Source organism: Equus asinus, chromosome 2, assembly GCF_041296235.1.
Source record: "Equus asinus isolate D_3611 breed Donkey chromosome 2, EquAss-T2T_v2, whole genome shotgun sequence".
Classification (NCBI taxonomy): Eukaryota; Metazoa; Chordata; class Mammalia; order Perissodactyla; family Equidae; genus Equus; species Equus asinus.
In genome coordinates this window covers 172,758,625-172,782,622 of record NC_091791.1, presented here as the reverse complement: position 1 = coordinate 172,782,622, position 23,998 = coordinate 172,758,625, and the positions used below count along the sequence as shown (strand labels likewise).

The following is a 23,998-nucleotide window of genomic DNA, read 5'->3' as shown; positions in this document are numbered from 1 at the left end:
TTTCACTGCCCTGAATATCCCCTGTGTTTCACCTATTCATCCATTCCTCTCTCCCCATGCATCTCTGGCAACCACTGATTTTTTACTGTCTTTATATTTATAGTTGTGCCTTTTCCAGAATGTCATATACTTGGAATCATACAGTATGTAGCCTTTTCAGATTGGCTTTTTTCATTTTACAATGTGCATTTGAGGTTCCTGTAGGTCTTTTTGTGATATAGCTCATTTCTTTTTCTTTTATCACTGAATAATATAATATAATATAGATATACCACAGTTTGTTTATTCATTCACCTGTTGAAGAACATCTTGGTTGCTTCAAAATTTTGGCAATTATGAATAAAGCTGTTGTAAACATTTGTGTGTACATAAATTTTCAACTCATTTGGGTAAATAGCAAGGAGTGTGATTACTGGATCATATGGTAAGAGTATGTTTAGTTTGAAAGAAACTGCCAGTTTTTCAAAATGGCTTTACTGTTCTGCATTGCACTAGCAAGGAATGAGAGTCCTGTTCCTCTGCATCCTTGTTAGCATTTGGTGTTATCAGTGTATCAGTATTTTGGATTCTAGACGTTCTAATAGGTGTGTAATGGTATCTTGTTATTTTAATTTGCAATTCCTTAATGATATACTGTTGGGGGGTTGAATTATGTCCCCCCAAATTCATGTGTTCAAGTCCTAATCCCAGTACCTCAGAATGTGACCTTGTTTGGAGATAGAGTCTTTACAGAGTTAATCAAGTTAAAGTGATGTTATTACAGTGGGTGCTAATCCAGTATGACTGGTATCCTTATAAAAAGAGGAAATTTGGACACAGAGATATGGATACGGGGAGAATACCATGGGGACGTGAAGACTGCCATCTGTTACCCAGGAACTGAGGCCTGGAATCTCATAGCCCTCAGAAGGACCCAACCCTGTCCGCATCTTGATTTGGGATTTCTATCCTCCAAACTGTGAGACAATGAATTTCTGTTGTTTAAGCCATCCCATTCGTGGTACTTTGTTATGGCAGCCTTAGCAAACTAATATACATAGGATGTTCAGCATCTTTTCATATGCTTATATGCCATCAGTTTATCTTTTTGGTTAGCTGTCTATTCAGATCTTTTGCCCATCTTTTAATTGGGTTGTTTGTTTTTTAATTGTTGAGTTTTTAAGAGTTCTTTGTATATTTAGTTAACTAGTCTTTTGTCAGATATGAGTTTTACAAATATTTTCTCCCTATCTGTGGCTTGTTTTTTCATTCTGTTAACAGTATTTTTTGCAGAACAGAAGTTTTTAATTTTAACAAAGTACAACGGATCAGTTTTTTTTCTCACATGGGTGTTGCTTTCGGTTTTGTATCTAAAAAGTCATTTTCAGGGGCTGGCCCCGTGGTGTAGTGGTTAAGTTCACATGGTCTGCTTTGGTGGCTGGAGTTCATGGGTTTGGATCCCAGGCGTAGACCTACACACTGCTCATCAAGCCATGCTGTGGTGGCATCCCACATACAAAATAGAGGAAGATTGGCATGGATGTTAGCTCAGGGACAATCTTCCTCAAGCAAAAAGAGGAAGGTTGGCAAAAGATGTTAGCTCAGGGCCAATCCTTTTCACCAAAAAGAAAATGTCATTTTCAATCCAAGGTCACCTAGATTTTCTCCTATGTTATATTCTAGGAGTTTTAGAGCTTTGTCTTTGTTCCACTTAGAGTTAATTTTTGTGAAAGGTTTATTGTCTGCATCTAGATTCATTTTCTTTTTTGTATGTGGATCTTCAGTTATGCCAGCACCATTTGTTGAAAAGGCTCTCCTTTCTCCATTGAATTTTGTTTGCTCCTTTGTCAAGGATCAGTTGGTTATATTTGTGGAAGTTTATTTCTGGACTCCATTCTCTGCCATTGATCAGTTTGTGTGTTCTTTCACCAATACCACACTGTCTGGATTACTGTAGCTTTACATCAGGTCTTGAAGTCGGATAGTGTCAGTCTTCCAACTTTGCTCTTCTCCTTCGATATTGTGTTGACAATCTGGCTGAAATTATTTACTAACAGTGAATTAACGTGTAAGTTTGGATGACTTGAATTTATATGATTTTCCTTGCACTTTCCAATTCACTTATAACTGATAATATATGTTATATCCTATGAAAAACTAGCCTAGAAAAGTATAAATATAGGACTTAGTTTTGTAGTTTTGACTCACATTACTTTCTCTTCATTATGTGTATCTCTGAGAAGGACTTTCTGCTAAAATACATGTTGTCGTATATTATAAGAGTTATAAACATCAATGTAATGGGATCCTGTATTCTCTGAAAGTGTGACATTTAAACAGAGATAAGGTTATGTATAATTTAGTCATGTAAAATACCAATACCGTAATTTATTTAAAAAGATGTACCTGAGGTTTTAGAGAATTCCCATTAAATATTAATTTAAATATTAAATGACTCAACATGATTCAGTTTAGGGGGAAGTCCTAAGTTATTAAGCTGTGAGTCAGAACAGAATATTCTCTAAAATTGTGTTTTAGGTTACTCTTATATGAATATTGAAAGTATTCCTTTAAAACAGTAAACTTTCAAACTCATTTCTTTCCTTTTTCCTTCCCTAGATCCTTTTTGTTTTGCAAACTTCTAAGTTTGGTATCTGATGTATGGGATTTTAGTTTTTAGCATCTATACAACCTAGTATTCTCCACAAATGTATAAAATATTTATATTTCTTAGTATTGTAATAAGACCTAGTATTATTTATAAATGTTCAATAACTTTTATACAAGGGGATAATCTAAGGAATTCCTTATTATTTACAAATGTTCTATAACTTTATACAAGGGGATAATCTAAGGAATTCCTTATAAAATACCCATAGTTATATAATTACTAGTTGTTCTCAAGAATAAGAAATAAGAATGTGATATAATGTAGGCCTTCAGCCTGACATTTACAGAATGTTTTAGAGACCACAAATCAAAATCTCTTACTACTAGTTCACTGCTGCTAATAACTTCCTAATACAGTATGAATTGAGATGGAGAATGAAGTGGGAATGCAAACATGAAGTAGTTTTATTTTTCTCCAGTATGATCTTTTTTAGAATTTCTCAAATCACATTTTTGTTTTGTTTTGTTTCTTTACTCATCTCAAGAAAATGTCATAACTTTCTGCACACTTCACAAAATCAGTTTTATCTGACTTTAATCTGGTAACGTGAGTTTAGCCTGACTAGTTTGAATTTTAACCTCATAGCCCAATTTAAAGCTCAACTCTCCACTGCTACTCAGTGCCACTTCGGCTTTTCTAGCAGATTGGAGTGTGGGAAGGGTTGAACCTCGTCATTCTGCTGGCTCCAGGAAGTGGAGACTGACGTGCTCTTTCATTTATATTCCTGTTTCTCCTCCTGGAGGCCGATGTCTGGAGGAGAGAGATGGAGAGGGAAAAGGCTCTCCTGCATAAGTAGCGTCTGTCCTTGTTCCCTTTTTGCTGTTTCTCTGCCTAACACTGATAGACCTCATGCCTTCTACAAGGAAAGAGACAAATACTAGCTCTCTGATGCGACACAAACTTTTTTTAGGGGGTGAGATATTTTTGGAGTGTCACACCATCCAGTTGTGGCTTGTCTTTTTCTACTCTTTCTGAATTTCTGCCTCTCCCCTCTACCCACAGCCTCTGACTGCTGGGATCGCCATTGTCAGGAGGCTCAAGTCCAGCTACTTTCACAGTCGGGACACTCTTTGCTATTACAAATACGTAGTGACTCCAGTTCTCTCTACCCTGTTTTCCAACTCGGAGTCTTTTTTCCCCTCTCCTCAAATAGGCATGGGGAGGGAGAGTGGGCATGGGATGGTAAGCAAGTCTGAGCACAAGAAGTCCAGCTGAGAGCTGAGATACCAGTCTTCCCTTCTTGCCAGTCTTTTGGACCCACTCTTGCTTGATTTGGACCCTTGTCAGCAGCACTGTCCAACTGCATTGAGTCAGTGACGCAAACTCTGATGATTGCATCACTCAAGATGTGGCAGGTGTGGGCAGCTCTGCGATGAAGAGGGGCTGAGGAAGGTAAAAATGTTTCAGCTATGGAGGAGTAGTTGCTTAGGCTGTCTTCTGAGTGTGAAAGCCTTGATTGATGATTCCTTTTCTCAGTCTTGGGTTCTAATTGCCAATCCCTGGGCATTGAGAAAAGTCCCACCTGATATTCTGTTATGTAAATTTTGCCGTAGTCTTCCTAGTACTTCCATTCTTGCTGGCGGCCATCATTTCTACCACAACAGCTGGTGTTCCTTTTTGAAACATTAAACAGGTTATTATCACTCCCGCTCAAAAGAGTGGCTTTCTCTAACAGTTAAACAAAAAAATCCAAAGTTCTTAATATGGCCTGCAAGGCCCAACATGATCTGACCCCAGGTTAAAATTTTGATCACTTGTTCCTGTCTCAGGGCTTTGCCCTTACCGTTCCATCTGTCTGCACTATTCTTACCCCAGATCGTCTGTGGATTCGTGTCATTTGATTCTTCATTCAGATAATGTTGCTTCCTTAGCTTTTCTCTGACTGCTCTGTTAAAATAGTATATTTGTCACTCTGTTCACATAACTTCCTTTATCTTTGGTTTATACATGAATCGTTTCCATACGTTTTATTGTATATTTAGTAGTTTGTTTATTACCTGTCTCTTCCATTAGCATATAATCATCGAGAGGCCACATCACTGGCTCAGCGCTTTACCCAGTGCCTAAAATGGGACCTGACCCCTGGGAGTCAATCGATTTTTTTTGTTGAGTAAATAAATAGTTGAATGAATGCTAGTTTCTGCACCCAAACTTTAGAAATAGCTTTGATGTCTTACAATTTTTACTCTTCTATTTTGCATAGTGGTATACGTTTTTATTTTTTATAGATCTTTTATTATTCCTAACTATATATTCTATATATTCCCGTTATTGTCATCCCACTTGAACCATCCACACCCCTAGTTCATTTCCATGCTGCTGCTAGAGTGATTTTTGTAAAATACTTCTCAAAATGCCACCCTTTGGAATAAAATATTCCCAAATTCCTTAACCTAATTGGGCCTGTGCCTCTTGTCCTTCTCCTCGCTGACCCCTATGTGTACTCTGTAGTCTCCTCAGACCCTCTCGTGGCAGTACTCTGAATGCTTAATAAGCTTCTCTTTTACTTCTGTGTCTTTACTTAAAGCCTATACGCTTTGTTCTTACTGCTCATTGCTAAAATAATATATCTTCATGGTGTGTCAATACGTAAAATATAAGTCGTGTCATGAGCAGACTCTGGAAATGTTCTTTACATTTGAAATAATTGGGAACCAACTATATAGTTTCATTGTATGCTATTATTTCATATATATTAGCAAACCTTCCATTTCTTCACTGAGTATCTTATTACATGGTAAGAGTTCATTTGTCTTTTTTTTGATAAGTATTTAAAAGTTACCACAATCTTGAAGAGCACCTTAAACACTATTTGGTAATACCGTTCATAATGCTGTGAATTCATTTTAAAGGTAAGGCTAATTTACATGTTGTAATCAAGGATTCTTTTTAAAGGATGTGTCTGTATGAATGTTTATTGTGTTTTTACCTTCAGAAAACTAAACTGAAAGGAGTAGGGCAAATGATTTATGAAAATAAAAGTATTACCTACATAACCTTGTCAGAAAATGTGATCCTTTCGTAGATTCTTCAAATTTAGATTTTTTGTTTGTTATTGTGTGAGTGAAAGGAGAGACTGATAAAGGAAATGAAATTATTTTATATAAATGATTGAAGCCAAATGTTTTCCATATCTGAACTACAGTGTCATAGAAGGGCTTTTTGGGAAATGTAGATTGTAGGACTACGTAGCAGTGATCCAAAACTTGTATTTAGCATTTCTGTATCTAAAGTAATGCAGAAATGTGCAGCCTTTAATGTTGCAAGGCACAGCTAAATAAAAGTAGTATTATGAAGTTAAGCAGCAGTAAACAAGATGGGACCCAAAAGAAGTTTTAGTTGTTTGAGATAGCTCTTTTGAACAATTATTACTGTTACTGCTAGGTCAGTTATTATACCGTGAGCTTTATGTGAGTGATTTCATTTAGTCATGGAACCTCCCTGTGTCTGTCACTCATTTTACATAAGAAGAAAGAACTCCTCAGAGTTAGACATTTAATTTAAAAGATCACCGTTGCTTATTCAGTTGGGCGCCTTCGCATCATTTATCAGTAGTTCCTTAAACTTTGAGGGGGAAGTCACAGTGCCTTTTGAGAACCTGATAAAAGCTTATGGTGCATTTCCCCAAGAAAAATGTACTTATGGATCCATATAACATGTCTTTATTTTAGTTTGCAATTTTGCAGAATTCCCAGGTTCCCCAAATCCCGTACATGGACCCTAGATTTGGAATTCCTGATCTGTCTTCTTTTAATAAAGAGACTGAGAAACTACTTTTTTCTTCCTCTACCACTCTAGTCACTTAAAGGAAATGATATTTATTCACACTATATCTATTCTAGAAAGAATTTTAAAAAACTGTAAGGAAATTTGTCAGCTGTCTCCAACTCCAGTGAGTGTCTGCTAAAATAAATAAATTCTGTTATGGCAAGTGAGACTGAGAAGAGTTTGATGGATGGGACACTTTCTAATGGTCAGGCTTGTTGGACTTTGCTTCAGAGCACTCTGAACCTGTTTCAGGAACCTAAACGTGATACAGTAGTCCCTCCTTATGCATGGTTTCACTTTCTGCAGTTTCAGTTACCCAGGATCAGCTGTGGTCTGAAAATATTAAATAGAAAATTCCAGAAATAAACAATTCATAAGTTTGAAATTGCGCGCCGTTCTGAGTAGCATGATGAAGTCTCACACTGTCCTGCTTCATCCCACTGGGGATGTGAATCCTTTGTGCAGCATATCCTTGCTATATACAGGTCACACATAGCCCTCTTGGTTATCAGATTGACCGTCCCTGTGTGGCAGTGCTTGTGTTCAAGTAATCCTTATTTTACTTAATTATGGCCCCAACTCGCAAGAGGAGTGATGCTGGCAATTTGGATATGCCAGAGAGAAGCCATAAAGTGCTTCCTTTAAGTGAAAAGTACTTAGTATATACAGGGTCCAGCACTTTCGGGGGTTTCAGGCATCTGCTGGGGATCTTGAAATGTATCCCTCAGTGATAAGGGAGGACCACTGTGTTCTGAAATGATGTAAACAGTTACCTCTTCAAAGTAGTATAAACATAGTAGCTGTGCCTAGAGAGAGCTTAGAAAGATAGTACCTTCCAACCTAGTGATTCAGTGATATTTCTCAGAATAATTTTTGAATTTTATTTTCTGATTCCTTCAAAGATAAATCATGTAGAAGGGGTGTTGTTGTAGTAAAAATAGGGTGTGGTAATAATTTTCTGTATTAATGACCTAAAGTTATCGTACACTTGGTTAACTCATTGTTCACATGGTATGGGGATGAAGACTGTGTTTAGATTCTAACTCCACTGTGGCGTGATAAAATGAGATCACTTTTAAAGCTCCGTTATTTGAAAAATAATTTAACCCTTGCTAGTTGTTAAGGACTAGTTATTTCATAAAATTGATTTTTTTCAGTATAAAGAATTTCAGAATGATTTTCCTTGCATTTCTTTTTAGATAGTTTCATGTTATTTATGCTTCAATTCTGATATCTTACCTATTTTGTTTTGTTTTTTCTCCCTTGAATTGTCATCTGAAACAAAAGCATTAAATTAGCTGAACAGCATGAAGAATCTTACTGTGTACGTTTGCCTGCTTTTAGGTAAATTACTATAGAAATAATGTTATAAATCAGTATACGATGTTTGGATTTAATTTTTAATATATATGTTTTAACATTGATTTATAGTTCTGTCATGAATTGAATAACTGTATTTCTATTTTTTCCTTCGATCATTCTTAACATTCAATTTTTAAATGAATGGTAGCCCATCTGTGTGGGGCTCTTGTGACCGAATGATGTATTCTGTCTTGCTGTGGCAGTTTTCAGACAGCCACTTTTGTTGTTAAATATTTTCATTTTCTATAGTACTTTTCATCCCTGTATATATGTACAGGAGTCACTTCACCCACCACCGAATTGCAGCCACTTCTGAGGTGGAACGCAGCAACTGTTTAACAGCGCACTTTCCCCTAGGTGCTGACAGCTGCAGAAGAAATTGTACATGGTCCTGTACAGAAGGTATTTCTCCACTGTGCCATCTGCAGAGTGAAACTGACTAGGAGTACTACATAGACTGTAAGTTTCTTGTGTACCTGCCCTAGACTGGAAAACCCAATAAGAGAGAATAACAAATAACTGGGAAGCATCATTTAAAAATATATTGAGGTCAGTTAAATTTAGTGCTGCTCTCCCTGGCTCTAAATTTTATTTTAAGGTCATCTAATTTGTGATTGGTACTGAATTGAATAACAAACAAATGGATGCACTCCTTGGAAATTATTTTACTCTAAAAGTAAATGAAACTAAAATGCTTTTATAAGTACTTCACTTTTAATGAAACTTAACAGAATCAATTTGTTTTTAAATATTTTCAAGTAGCCAAACCAATATTATGCAAGATTTTAAAGCTGTGTTCTTAAAATAGCAAATCAACTTATAATTCAATAGGAACATCCTAATTAGCTTTGCTTGCAGTGTTTTATGCCTTAGACTTCATACTTTCACTCTTTTGGTGAAAGTTTTGCAACAAAGCCAGTTTATGATGAACATAGTTTTGACTCTTTGTTTCAGAAACATTGAGTTTGAATTTTTTTTTTAACATATTGAAACAAAGCACGGGAGAGAAGAAACAGTAAATATTTGAACTTCCACTTAATGTATTTTAGTCTCCCTCTCCCACTTATTTTTTTTCCCTTTTGTAAAAGCACTTTTACAAGAGTGCTGTCTTTAGTGGTTATAGTTGGGCATGTTTATGCCTTACAGGATATGACAATAACATTAGAAACTGCTGTGTCTATTGTTACACAATATGATATGGATTGTTATATTTCATTGTTTTGCTTCTTTAGTCAGTAGTATGACTTATTAGTTATCTAATTGGTTTAGAAAATTTTTATGCATCTGTAGACATTATTATGGCAAGGAATTCGGGTCTGTTAATCTTCAGAGAGTCTCAGTCGTATGAAATATAGTGTAGTTTGTTTTAGGTGACTTTATGTGTCATAAGTTGAATGATATTTGTGTACATCTCTATACCTATAGATTCTCAATGAAAGCAGATAAAAGCCTCTCTGGGCCAGTTTACTTACTTGTAAAATGAGGTGGGTAGAAGAAATTTTTTAGAGACCCCTTTTTTAAAAGTGTTTTCTATTCAACTCAGGGGTAGAACTCTGTGTATTCAGAATTATACCTTACATTGTGTAACCAAGATATTTTAGTGCAAATGATTTTCTTGTAGAGTATTATATGTGTTAATTAAATCCCTAGTGATAGTATTTTAGAGTCAAAAGAGGAGGTCTGATTTCCTATGAAGATTTTTAGCTCTCTCTAATTTTGTAGTGGAGTTACTCCCACTGCTTTGAAATTTTTTTTTAGAATACCATCCAGTTCTCAATATCCTATTCATAGAATCATCAGGTAAATTAGAAAAAAACCAGGCTTTATTTATGTTTGGAGCGGAATGCAGTTAAATATTACCAAAAAACTGATTCTTAATAAGACTTTCCCCCTTATCTGCATAGACTTAAGACTTCATTTAGTAGTCAAGGCCCTAAAGAAGTGAACATTAATATTTTAAAGAATATGGTTTAGATATAATATAATGTACTTATGTATCTCTAGCAAAAGAGTTTTGTCAATATATATGAAATATTTGATTTGCTATAATTGATTCTTTTGCATTTTCTACAAATAGTGTGAAGTAAGTATTGCTTAATCCCATTCATTTTATTGCCTGAAGTAATCATCTTTGACAGAATAGTCCATATGTTTTATATATTATCTTAATGTTTTGATGAAAAGGTACAAACTATACCTATTATACATATTGCAGTATGTATTTTTCAATTACACAGGATATTTCGTTGTTATATATTAGACCTCCTGTTGATAATGTAGGCTTAACAACTTACTAGATTCCGTTTTTAACCACATGAATCTTAGACTTCAATATACTCCCAGAGTATGTTATTTGGAAAGGGGAATTAGATGGAAACTTTCATTTTTATTGAATATATTTGTGTATTATTGGAATTTAATAAACATGTACTACTTGTGTAATCCAAAATAAAGGAAAATGGTATTTAAGTTAAATTGTATATTTGGAACATTGTTTATTTAGATATTCTCATTGCATAAAGTATCTTATAGGCACCTAGTATCTCTGTTTGATTGATTGTTTTCCATGGGAGGGCCCTTCATCTTATTCTGAAGGACTAGACTTGTGTTCAGGATTATTATTAAATTTATATTCACGTAATAATTTTAGAATTCAGAAATAAATACTAGATCAAGAGTAATTAATCTTAATTAAACTGTTATTTTTTCATCCTCCTCATAATTTTCTATTTGAAATAGGAAAAGTGACGCAAATACATAGATAATATGAATTTTTGAATACTTAATGATATGCACTTAGACTTCTAGCAGTAATGTTCTGGCAACGTCTAGCTTTTAATTGGAGGCTTTAAAAAGAAATATTAGGACCAGCTGCAGAAATAATAAAATAGGTGAGAAAATAAGAACATATAAGGAAGTATACTTTGAGCGCAGATTTTGTTTAATTTAAACTAATTTTAAAAACATACATTTTTAAATAGAGTTTCAATCCATATTTTTAAAATCTCAGATACCCACCTCAGTTTTACAAAATACATACTCCATATTTTAAATTAGGGACATATTTTTATATTTATCCCAAATGGATTTTTAAAAAATTATTTGTCTTATCAAATTTTTCTGAATGAGTTCTTGTGATGTGATAGGCAGATGAAAAAGTTTCAGATGTTTTATTGTGAATAGTGGGGAGATGGTTTTGCAATTTACCATTAGGTAGACAGTTCTTTTTATACCAAATGGTTTATATTTGAGTTACTTCATTTAATATTCAGACATTATTTTCTATCATCTGAAATATAAGTTATATTCTTAGAACAATATATGCAGTTTGAATTTATATATTTTAGAAATAAATATGAAAAGATTGTGTCCCCAGATAACCTCAGGCAAATATATGGAGATAAAATACTCATATAATTACCTCAGTCTTTGCTACTCTTATTTTATAAATTAACTAATTCCTGTCTATTTTTATGAATTCGGCAGATATTTCTCAATATAAATTGAATTAGTTGAAAATTTTAAATGTATAAATTTGTGTAAAGGACTGTTGATGCCACAAATCATTTTTATCTTTAATACTGAATTAACAAGCATTATTACTTAAAAAATTTCCTTTAACTCTGAAATTTCTATGTGTTGTGGGTAAAATGTGCATGTGCGTGTGTGTTGTGTGTGTGTGTATCATCTTCCTAATATATTTTCTGAAGCATGGTCTGGAATCCGGGCTGCCACTTTGTAGCTATTTAATCAAGTGTAAATTGCTTAACTACTTTAAGGGTTTTTTAATCTGTTAATTGGGAATCATTAGACCTACCTCACAGGGTTGTTGTGAGGAAAGAACAATAAAACATATGTGAAAGAGTGCTTAGCATATACTAACCATGCAGTATATGAAAAATAAGTGTTACTAAAACCTTTCAGTGGCCCCCATTGTCCTTATGATAAAATGAAAACGCCCTGTCTAGGCGCGTGATCTGACTCCTCCTTATGTTGTCAGTTTCATTTCTTTCCTTGCAAACTGCATGCATTGATTGACTGATACTGAACTTTTGCAGGTCCCGGAATATGTCAGTCTTTCTTTGGGCCTTTGTCTGCCGGCAGCATTCTTTCCAACCGCTCACATCCTCCCTTGTCCTTAGGCTGCCATCCTCTGTGTAACTCAGCCTCATCCCTCAGGCCTACTTTAGATTTCTCCTTAACTAAGGTGTTTCTTACTCTGTCTTCATCCCTTAGGCTTTTGTTAGATGACCCTTCTATGGGATCCTGTAGGCTTTGCTCATCCCTGTTATGGCGGTTATCTCCTGTAATGTAACTGACTGCCTTTACACTTGTCTGTTTCCTCTGTAAATTCATAGAGAGTGGAGTCTGCCTTTAAGTTCTTTTTCCCAGTACTTTTAAGAGTTCTGAAACTCAGGAAATGAGTGTACATTTTATAAATACATGTAAGTTCTCCCTAAACAAATTCATGACATATATAAGATTGGTCGTCCTTTAAAAAAATAGCCTTAATTCTTCTATATTTACGGAATAGATTTCAGACTCCACAATAATCATATCAAAATTATGGCCTCATAATCAGACTACTTTGCCCACCATTTACCACTCTTCATGTGTTTATTAAAACAGATGGATTCACTAGGGTGCAAGCAGAAAGTTGTTTTATTCTTTCCTGTCACTGTACCTAAAATTTCATTTTGGATATTATTTTTTTCTGCCCCTTGATAAATGCTGTTCAGGTGTCTTTAAACTCCTTCTCTGCCCTTCTCTTCTTCCTCTTCCTCTTGTTCTGCTCTCTTGTTCTTTCATTTTCTCTTTCATTCCTTCGTTCCTCACTCCCTGACATTTCAAAATAGGCTTAATTTTCAGGTAGTTAGAAAAACAGGCTAAGAGATTAAAATTCCAAACTCTCGTCCACTGTGAAGTTTCTCCCTTACATCAGCCTTGCCCAAAGCCAGCTTGAAAAGCTGAGTGGGGCGGGGGAACAGGACACGTCGACCAGGAAGCAGACTTTGTATTAGTTTCTTTTGCCTTATTTTTTCTCCCTGCTCACTGCGTTGCTCCTGGGTCTTCCAAAGCTTTGGGGTTAGATATAGAGAAGAACTAATTCATAGTAAAGGTATGTTGGAAATCTAAATGGATTCTTTCTCTTGCTTTTCTGGGTTTGTCAAAGACTCCCACTGTCTAGGGATAACCCACTTGTAATTCCTTGATACACTTGATATTTCTTTGCTTTTCTTCTTTTGACTACCCTCCTAGTCTCTGACTCTCTGGTCTACCTACAACCTCTTTCTTCTGGGGTTATCTTGTTCCTTTTGTAGTCTTGTGGGTAGAGTTCCTTTAAAAATGGCTCAGCACTAGTTCCTGTCCCAGGGCTCCTTAACTGTCCAATGGGAAAATAATATAATTCTTTACTCCACAGACTCTAGAATGGAACTGTTGGCCATATCTAAGGTAGTAGTCCAGACTGGGAACATCTTGCCCTGTTGCTTTTAGATTTGTTTTCAGGCCTGAGTCCAATTCCTGTACCATTCCTTAAGTGCCCTGTGTGCTAAAGGACATAGGCCAAACTCTGAGTGAATCACTGTTGTATTTCTTCCTTAATCCATAAGCTCCCTTCCTCCAAAATGTGCTTATATTTTTTGATGTGAATGATAGATTAAAGGTTGCCTGAGCAGTTTTTGGCCACAGTCTTTCCAAATGTTGCAGAGATGATCTGTCACCTCAGTTCTAATACGTGGAACCTATTGCTCTCAGCTTTGGGTCCTTAGCTGAAACCAGGAAAACAGGAAATTTCTCATTTTAATGCAGTGTTGTACCACCTGCACCAAGACCATGATAATCAGCTTGCATTTCTGTGAATTTCTGTGAATGTTCATTTCTATATTTCTGTGCCTTGTTTAGGCTTTTCTGTGTCTGGAATGTCTTTCTACCTTTTTCTCCTGGTGGAATCCTACGCAGTCTTTGGTGATGCCCATTTAGGTGAAGTCTTTATTGGTCTTGGCAGTTAGAACAAATACTCTTCTCTGCTGTGTTCTATGTTCTCACTAATACTTTGTTTAAAGTGTTACTGTACTACCTATAAATATGTCTATCTCCCTGACTAGACTGTGAGCCATTTTAAGACAGCCACTGACGGATCTGTTGGTGAACCCCTCACTGCCTAGTCTCTGTTATATGTTTAGTACATTATTTGCTGAATTAATGAATCTCTTCTGAACACTGAGATTGAAGTTTATAAAATTATTGTTGAATAATTAATACTCCTATTCTTACTTATTTCCATTCTTATTTCAAAAAATATTAGGGGGCAAGAATTAGTTTTTACACCTAATTCATAAAGGTCCTTTTTCGTTTTAGTTCTGTTTTGGCCCAGTTGATTTTCTTCCATTTCTTCTGCATTTCTTTATGTTTCTTCCTTGTTTTATTCCAGTTGGTATAGTAAACTATGATAAGTAAGAATAACCAGGTGTTTCAAGCATGTTCAGATTTAAAGTAAAAAACAAACAAACAAAAAATCACATTTATCTTTTCATTATAGGATTTTCTTTTTTTTGAGTTCCTTCAAGTTTCAGATTGTATCACTAAATATGGTCAGAAATGTGAAAAAGCAAGCTATTGATCACCAAGAACTTTGGTTATGAGAGGAAAGTATTCCCATAATAGAAAATTAAATTCAAGTTATATTTGTTGGGAATAAAATGGCTGCTTCAATCAGATTTTATTCTATTGTTGTTTTGAGTGATTACTATAAATAAGTTGCCTTAAACAATTTGGAAGGAAGCTTTGAATTTCTTCCATTCCTTAACAGAATAATTTAATGCAGTCATTATTGCTGAAATTTAGCCAAAAGTAGGATTCTTTAATATGTATAGTCAAGCAAATATATAAGAACTAGATAATTAAGAAATCAAAATGGCATTGTAAATAGAGATATTTCAAAAATTCCTTTTATTTTAAAACTTGTTTTTTGGGAGGCCAGCCCCGTGGCCGAGTGGTTAATTAACGTTCGCGCGCTTCGCTTCTGGCAACCCAGGGTTCAAATCCTGGGCGTGGACATGGCACTGCTCGTTAGGCCGTGCTGAGACGGCGTCCCACATGCCACAACTAGAACGACCCACAACTAAAATACACACCTATGTACCGGGGCGGGGGAGGGGGTGGGAAGAAAAAAAAAAAAGATTGGCAACAGTTGTTAGCTCAGGTGCCAATCTTTAAAAAATAATAAAATTGAGAAAAAATAAAACTTATTTTTTCTTGAAAGTGTTAAATGAGTATACATAGTATACTAAGGAAGTAAAATAGAAAAAGTAGTTTCTCTTCACATTAGATCATTAAAGTTTGAGAGAAGATAAATCAATTTGCAATAAAATTTCCCAGTAATTTTTTGCTTCTTATTTCCACACTGCTGTTAAATATGGACTATGTCATATAAAGTTTAAAGAGAGAAAGATTTTTACCTTAGTTACTAACTTTCACCAATTTAACTGGTGATATTTTAATATTGAATTTATGGTAATTTCATCCATTAGCACTTACTAGCATAGGGATCTTGGTGAACTGACTTTCTGCCCTTTGTGTTAGGTGAAAAGGTAAACATGGTGTATCTCAGGATCAATTGAATTTCAAGCAGTACAGATGCCAGGAATCGTAATATATATGGCTACTTGTATGCACTCATATTTCTTAGACCAAAAGACTTTTGTATCTGTGTTTTCCTAAGAAGGAACAAACTGTAACATATGGCCAAGTGATTTTCAGTTTTAGGTGTCAAGAAACACTGCCTATTCCTGTTAGTTTACCCACTCCCCAAATAGTGTAGTAATTAAACATTCTATTTACCTTACAAAATTAGTGAAATTAATTATTCTTATATTTTTCACTTAATTTAAGGTGCATATTGCTATATGATAGAAGTTTGATATTAGGAAGAAGAAAATTCTGTTTTTCTAAGTTTTTGTGAGCATACTTGCAAAAACTAAAACCCAGGAGAATTTTTAGGAAGCATCTGGTAGGTATAGCTACCAGTTATCCAAATAGGAAAATTAACGCTTAAAAGTATAATTTTTCAAAATATACCTTCTGAAATGTACTCATCTTTTAAATATTTGTTATTCTTTTTTTTTTTCCTTTTATGTGGCTTTTTGTTTTCCAATTGTGATATTATATAGGACTTTAATTTAGAAACTTTCTTTTAGTGGGCCAAGTAAAATGTTAAAAATTAAGTAGTAATGAACTCGAAAATTCATCAGAAACCTAGTTCTTTATTTTAGACATAATCCTAGATAGTGCTCCTGTGCAAAATACCTTGCTCATATTACAGATATAAGTGCAAATAATAATGAAATTGACTATCAATTGATAATTCTTTTTTATGCTTCTCTGTGAAATTCTAACTCCACATTTTCCCACTGTGCTACAGGTTATGACAGATTCACCATGTCTGAAGCCAAACCAAATATTTAGTTCTCCATTCTCATTCTGCCTCCCAACCTCGATCATTCTTGCTATGGCTTCATCATATAGCTTGTGATGCAGGGTCAAGATACTACTGCTCTTTCCTCTGCTCTATTTATTTCTAGATCCTAATTATTTTGCTTTTAAGATGTATCTTGAATCAGTATGCTTCATTCTGTATCCATGGATAAGACTCTCGTTCATTACTTATTGCTTGCCAAGATTTGTGTAGTAGTTTGGGAACCATACATTATTCACCTTTACCCTTTCTGTGGAAAATATTGTCAGTAAATCCTTTCTAAGTTAACTCAGTTGATTTTTAGGTAGTTGATTCCTGGTATTTAAGTCCTAAAAATATTGGCTGGATTGCTAAAACACAGAGCAATGCCACATTTAAAATTAAGTGCAAATTATTCTAGCTAGATGATACTACTATTAGTGTAACACTACCAGGAAAGTGCCTTAAATGAATTCTGAATAATAATCTATTAAGAAGACGTGGCTTGATACTAATTATGTGAAAACAAATTTTCCTGACAATATGCTAGTATATGGCACTGGTTTGCAGGCTCTTGCTATAACTTATTCACTGAGTTCAGTCTTTTTCCGTTTGATCCCATTTTTAAAATATGCTTCCATGCTGTTTTGAGAAAGTAATTTTAGCAGATGACATCTAATTGGTTAGTTCTCTTTTTACAATAGTCCCTTTCTAGCTCTTTTAGAGATGCATTATACAAATGGCAAGCAAGTTCCTTTTGAAATGTTGGGACAGTCTTCAACCCAACTACCAGTCCCACTGCAGATCTGATTTGTCCTTGTAAGAGGATGCAGTGGCCTCCTCAGAAGAGTAATTCTGCTGTAGACTGTTTTAGTGCTTCCTGTGCTAAAACTTTGTAGATAGCTTATTTTTCCCCTTTGCCTTTTCTCATTATAGTCTTTGAAGATAATCACTGGTTTCTGAAAATTTTCATTTTAAAGGTACTGTCATTTTGGATCAGATTGAATTTGAATATGTGCTTATTCTGATTTTTTAGAGTGTTTCATAAAATTATTTGAATGAATGTTAGTGTTATATAGAAATATGATAACTTTTAATGTGTTCTCTTAAAAATAATCTTTTTAATTTATAATTTTAAAAATTTTGATTAGTATAATTCTTTCATTGCTCTTCTCTGTCTTTCTTTGACTGTGTATGTGTCTGTATATCTTTACATCTGTCTATCGTCTGTCTATACATATACACACATGTATATGTAAGAGCTCTTAACTTTATAAATTCACATTTTTACATTTTGATGTCTCAATTATTTCTTTGAAGATGATAAATTTTCAAGTCAGGTTAATTTTATTTTGGCTTATATACAAATAAAAGTTGAAGCTTATGTATGCTTTATTATCAGTTTTCCAGGTTGTGTATATCTTTATTAATGTTGACATAGAGTAGTCCTCCCTTATGCACAGTTTCCCTTTCTGTGCTTTCAGTTACCCGCGGTCAACCGCGGTCTGGAAGCAGATGATCCTCCTTCTGATGTACCGTCAGAAGGTCAGTGGTAGCCTAACGCGACGTCACAATGCCTGCGTCATTCACCTCACTTCATCTCATCACGTAGGCTTTTTATCATCTCACTTCATCACAAGAAGGATGAATACGGTACAGTAAGATATTTTGAGAGAGAGAGACCACATTAACATAACTGTAATTAGAGTGTATTGTTATAATTGTTCTATTTTATTAATAGTTATTGTTAATCTCTTACTGTGCCTAATTTACAAGTTAAACTTTGTCATAGATATGTATGTATTGGAAAAAACAGTATATATAGGGTTCGGTACTCTCCACAGTTTCAAACAACCACTGGGGGTATTGGAATGTATACCCTGCAGATAAGGAGGGACTACTGTATGTTGCTTTTACACCCTCCATATTATATGACATCTATTCGTGGTTTGTGTGTCACTTAGTAAATGTAGTATAATTAACATTCTGTTATTTGTATAGTAATCTATTATTCTTACCCTTCATTCATTCATTCATTCAATAAATGTTTATTTAAGTAATACTATGTGCTGGGCATTGTCCTACAGGCTGGGAACACAAAGTCTCTGCTCTCGTGGAGTTTATATTCTTGTAAGTGAAGAGAGAGACATAAACATGTGACACTAAATAAATACATAGTTTTATTTTATTTATTTATTATTTTTTTCTGAGGAAGATTAGTCCTGAGCTAACATCCACCACCAATCCTCCTTATTTTGCGGAGGAAGATTGGCCCTGAGCTAACATCTGTTCCCATCTTCCTATATTTTCTATGTGGAACACCTGCCACAGCATGGCTTGGTAAGCTGTGTGTAGGTCCAAACCTGGGATCCAAACCGGCAAACCCTGGGCTGCTGAACTTAACCAGTGCGCCTTTGGGCTGGCCCCAACAAATACATAATTTTAGATAGGCGTAAATACTATGAAGGAAATAAGTGCATGTGGTAAAAAGTGTTGAGGAGGCTAATGCTTTAGCTAGGATGACAGGAGGAAACATCTTCAAAGAAGGGATGGTTGAGTTGAGCTATAAATCATTAGGGGGAAGAAAATCACCTTCCAGGCATCAGGAATAGCAAGGACAGAGGTCTTGGGATCTGAATGAGTTTGGCATGTTCAGAGAACAGAAAGAAATGCTGTGTGTGTTGAAGGGAGAGACAGTGTGTGGCGGGCGGTGAGGTCTTTGAGATGATTCAGGGGTCAGATCAAGTGGGCCGTAGTAAGGAGGTAGAATTTTATTATAGTTACTGTGTGATGACTTTGGATGCTTGAATGCTGTGGTGATTAGCACTGAGGAAAGCACTGCTCCTGCTGCATGGAAGATGAACAAGGGAAAGGGGTAGGGGCCAGAAGAGGCAATTATTAGGACATTATTGTAGTGGTCTCAAATTATGGCGGATTAGGACTTTTTGCAGTAGAAATGATTAGAGGGAGGATGTTTTGGAGTAGCACTATTAGAATTTGTGAATGGATTACAAATAGTGTAATCAACAGTATCAGACATATTTAAACGTTAAAGATTCTTTCAAAATATAATTTAATGGACATGCACTTTTCTGTGGTAAAAAATATACCATAATTTATTTAAATTACACCGCTATTTTTGATTATTTAGTGTTTGTCTTTTTTTTGCTAGCATAAATAATATTTTGACATGTTCTTACTTCAGTGCCATTGTGTATAAATAGTGATTTGTGATAGCTTGCCAATTTGAAAGGTAGGAAATTATATCTTGCTATTTTAATTTGCTTATCTTTGATTACTAGCTAGGTTGAAATTCGAATGTGTGTATTAATTGACCAGTTGTATTTTTTCAATTGTGAATTATTTCTAGCCTTGTTTATTTTGGGATGTTGATATTTTCCTTATTGTTTTGAAAGGCCATATTAACTTGCCATGATGATTTCAAAGTCCAAACATGATTTGGCTTTGAGATTTTTTGATTAGATCTCAATGTCAGTCTGCCCCCTGCCCTTTAGTCTCTCGACCCTTCAACCACTTCTCATTTAGTCCAACTTTTGTCTTGTCTCAGGACCTTTGCACTTGTGATCTCCAGTTTCTGAATCCCTCTTCCTCCAGTCTTTACATGGTTAACTGTGTCTCACACAGTTTCATCTTTCAGCGCAAATGTGGCCTGCTTAGAGAAGCTCTTCCCAACTTCCTGACGTAACCTTCCCTCTCACCCGTTTCACATTCGGTCACATTACTGCCTCTGTTTTTTTCCTCAGTCTTTTGTGGTCTTCATAGCACTTATCACTGTCTGAAGTTATTCATGACATACTTATTACCTGTCCTTTCCACTTAGAATGAAAGAACCATGAGGTAGGTGTCTACTCTGATTTGTTTACTACTCTGCCTTCTGGGTTTAGAATGTTGTTAGGCATATAGTAGGCAATTAATATATTTTATGGAGTGGACAATATAAGGACATTAACCATTTGTCCCATATGCTTGTGATTTTCCCTTTTGTCAATTTTCTTCATCTTTGTTTATTGCATTTTTTTATATGAAGAATTTATTTTCGTGGAATCAAATCAATGAAGCTTTTTTCCTATATGACTTTTTTCATTACTTTTAGAAGGAAGAGAGAAACTTTCCCATCTTGGAGTCTTCTATTTTCCTGTTTCCAATTAAAATGTTTCTGAATATAAAATTATCATTTATTTCCCTGAGTTAGGGAAAGTTTTGAAGACAAAAATAGCTCTTAACATATTTCTATGCTTTCTTCTAGTCTTATTTCACATTTATTTATAGAGATCATACTGTATATAGAGCTTTTTATGTTTTTTCACTTAATATTGTAGCATGTGCATATTTAGATGATATTTATTCTTCATTCTTCACAAGCATGATTTTTTTAATGTCTACAGAATATCCCATCTTAGGCATATGTTATATATTTAATCAATCCCTTATTGTACACTTGTTTCAATCTTTTCAAATATAAATAACACAGTGCATATTATTGTGTTTAAGTTTTTGTGTTCATTTATGATTGGTATGATAAGTTACTAAAAATAAAATAGATTTACTGGGTCATAGGAGTACATGCAGTATTTTAAGACATTTGAATATTCATTGCCAAATTATACTTCAGAAAATTTAAGTCAGTTTACACTCCTAGTAGTAGTATATGCATGTTTCTCAGAAAATTTTCTGAGTAGTCTCTGTTTCTCAGAAAATTTTCCAATTCCCAATAATTATGTGCTTTTAAAATTTTGTCCCATTCCTCCCGATCTGTGTCCCCCCCAAAAAAAATTTTATGTAAAGCAGTTATGGTGTTTTTCACGTACAAAATTTAAATATGGTCAACTCTGTCATCTTTTCCCTTTTCCCTTCATGTCTGTAAAACTTTCCTCATTCTGAAGTTATATATGCTTACTTATGGTTTGATCTAATTTTTCATGTTACATCTCTTATTAATATAGAATTTATTTTAAGATATTTGGGAGGAAAAGTTCTCACTGTGTTTTCTCTAGTTATGCCAGCCATATCATTGTTGAGTAATCATATATACTAGTTTGTGCTAAATTTTTATATATCCCAGAGTTTTTTGGGAAAGGATTATTTATTTTGGCCCATTGTTATGTTAGTTCTTGTTTTACTTATTGTTGCTATGTATCATCTCTTTATTTTGAGTTATCTGCTAGGGTAATAATTCCCTGAATCTATTCTTCTTTTTTTTTCTTTTTGACGAAGATTAGCCCTGAGCTAACTGCTACCAATCCTCCTCTTTTTGCTGAGGAAAAGTGGCCCTGAGCTAACATCCATGCCCATCTTCCTCTACTTTATATGTGGGCCGCCTACTATAGCATGGCGTGTCAAGCGGTGCCATGTCGGCACCGGGATCCGAACGAGCGAACCCTGGGCCGCCAAAGCAGAACGTGTGCACTTAACCGCTGCGCCACCAGGCCGGCCCTATTCTTTATTTTTAAAGCTATCCTGATATGTTATTACATTTCTTTTTTCCTTATGAACTTAGAATCATTTTGCCAATTCTTGTCTTTAATTTTAGTGAAATTATGTTAAAACTATTAACTTGTTTGCACAAGATATCCTTATAATTTCTGGGATCCCATATATGGACTGAGATTATTTTTTCTTTTCTATCTCAGCAAAGCTTTTTTCTATATAGATGTCCAACACATTTCATTTAAGATCGTTCCTAGTTGTTTAAGATTATTCCTAGTTGCTCTTTTAAATCTTTTTTTCATTTATATATTTAACTGATTATTATAGTTCTATAGTGTATTAGTTTTCTCTGGTCGCTATAACAATTGCCACAGAGTTTGTGTCTTGCAGCAACACAAATTTATTCTCTTACAGTTCTGGAGACCAGAAATCCAAAATCAGATTTATTGGGCTAAAGTTAAGGTGTTAACAGGGCCGGTTCCTTTTGGAGGCTGAAGGGGCGAATGCCTTTCCTTCCTTTTCTAGTTTCTGGTTGCTGCCTGCTTTCCTTGGCTTATGACCTCTTCCTTGAATCGCTCCAACCTCTTGCTTCTGTCGTCACATCCACAGCCTCCTTTGACCTTCTTGTCTCTCTTTTATAAGGGCCCTTTTGATTATATTTAGGGCCCATGTGCATAACCTATGATAATTTCCCCATCTTAAAATCTTCAATCACATCTGCAAGTCCCCTTTGCCATGTAAGGGAATAGTCCCAGATTGTAAGGATTAGGGCGTGGCTGTTATTTGAGAGGCCGTTATTCAGCCTACCACATATAGGAAAATTACTAATTTTCTGTACTATTTTAGTTTTGTCGATTTCATTGAACTTTTATATTAAGTATGGTTGGATTTAGTTCATTTTCTAGACAGTCATAAAGTCGATAAGTGATCATAATTTTTTCTCTATTTTTACTGTAGTAACTTTATACCTCTTATTTCTGTTTCTGTCTTATTACTGCTTGCAGTTTTTATTGCAGATGCCCCAAATATGTTATTTTTATTTATCATATTTGCTATTGGTTTAGGATAGGTATTTTTTTCGAATCATAGGAAAGTAATTTGTTCATTGTTCATTATCTACCTCCCCCCGCCATTCCTTTGACATATTTGTCTTATATGTACAACCAAATATTAACCCACACTTGCATTTCTTTATTAAGCTGTATTTTACTGTAGTATATCATTTTTCAATACATTGCTGGACTTAATTTACCTGTATTTATGATTTTTTAAATGTTTATGTTAATAAATGTGATTCATTGTGTGTTGTTGGTTTTGTGTATGACTTCCTTTTCCATTTGTAATATCAGAGTTATGCTAATTAATAAAATGAATTTAAAGGTGTTCTATTTTCTCTACATTAGTTGGAGTGGATAATAGTTAGACTAATAATTGGACTAGAATAATGTGGAGTGGAAAAGTTTTTATAGCATGAAAATTGTCTCTTCATTGAAAGTTTTAAAGATCACATAAGGCATTCTGAGCTTAGAGTTTATTTGAATATAATTCTTTGATAAACTTTTAAACTTCTTTGGTTATTTAAGTTTTGTTTGAGTCAATTTTAAAAATTTACATTATTCCCAGCGATTTGTCCATTCTATCAAGATTTTAAAGGAACATTTGTTGCATACTTAACTATGTGGTAAGCATTATGCTAAGTGCTGTACATGCAAAAATAAAGAATATAGGATTCTGAATATCAGGAAGCATAGAGTAGTGAGAAGAAAGTTAGTTTTGCTAGGAGGAAGACAGAAGAAATAGAAAAGAAGAAATTAACAAACAAATTCTGATAAGGATTTCACCATGAGTACAAACAGCAGGAACCAAAAGCATAAAAATGGTTGAATACAGGAAGAACTGAGAAAATTGCAAGTAGATCATTTCAGCTAGAGTTTAGGTCTGACCAGGAGGGAATAACGGGTAGGGATTAGAAGCTGTACTATAGATTGTTCTTGAATTTGTACCTTTTTCTATAGACATTGATAGGCTGTTAATAGTGTTAATTCTGAGCTTATCATCAACAGATTCATCTTTTTAATAGATATGTCCAATGGCAGCATGGAGGACTTTACTGAAGGCAGTGGCATGATTAGAAACAGGTTAGCCATTGCATTACCACAAAAGAAACATAAGTGCTTCCTGAACTAGGGATATAAGTAGAGATGGAAAGGAAGAAAAGAATATAGATGAAAAAGTCCTAACAAAATAGAATCACCAAAGGTTTGTTTACTGGTTGGATGTAGCAGATGAGAGAAAAGTTGACGGCTCCCAGCTTT

The 23,998-nt window shown here is 34.7% G+C and overlaps 1 protein-coding gene across 5 annotated transcripts in view; it reads left to right on the top strand.

Moving 5' to 3' along the window:
* Positions 1 to 23,998, top strand: part of NOVA1 (NOVA alternative splicing regulator 1) — a 149,353-nt gene that overhangs the window by 39,989 nt on the left and 85,366 nt on the right. The window contains exon 1 of one of the 5 annotated variants that reach the window (XM_014839993.3): positions 8,138 to 8,239. The exons of the other annotated variants lie outside the window; for them this stretch is intronic. The gene's annotated coding sequence lies outside the window, so the exon portion shown is untranslated. Of the gene's footprint in view, positions 1 to 8,137; positions 8,240 to 23,998 lie in introns of those variants that run through there. 5 annotated transcript variants of the gene reach the window in all.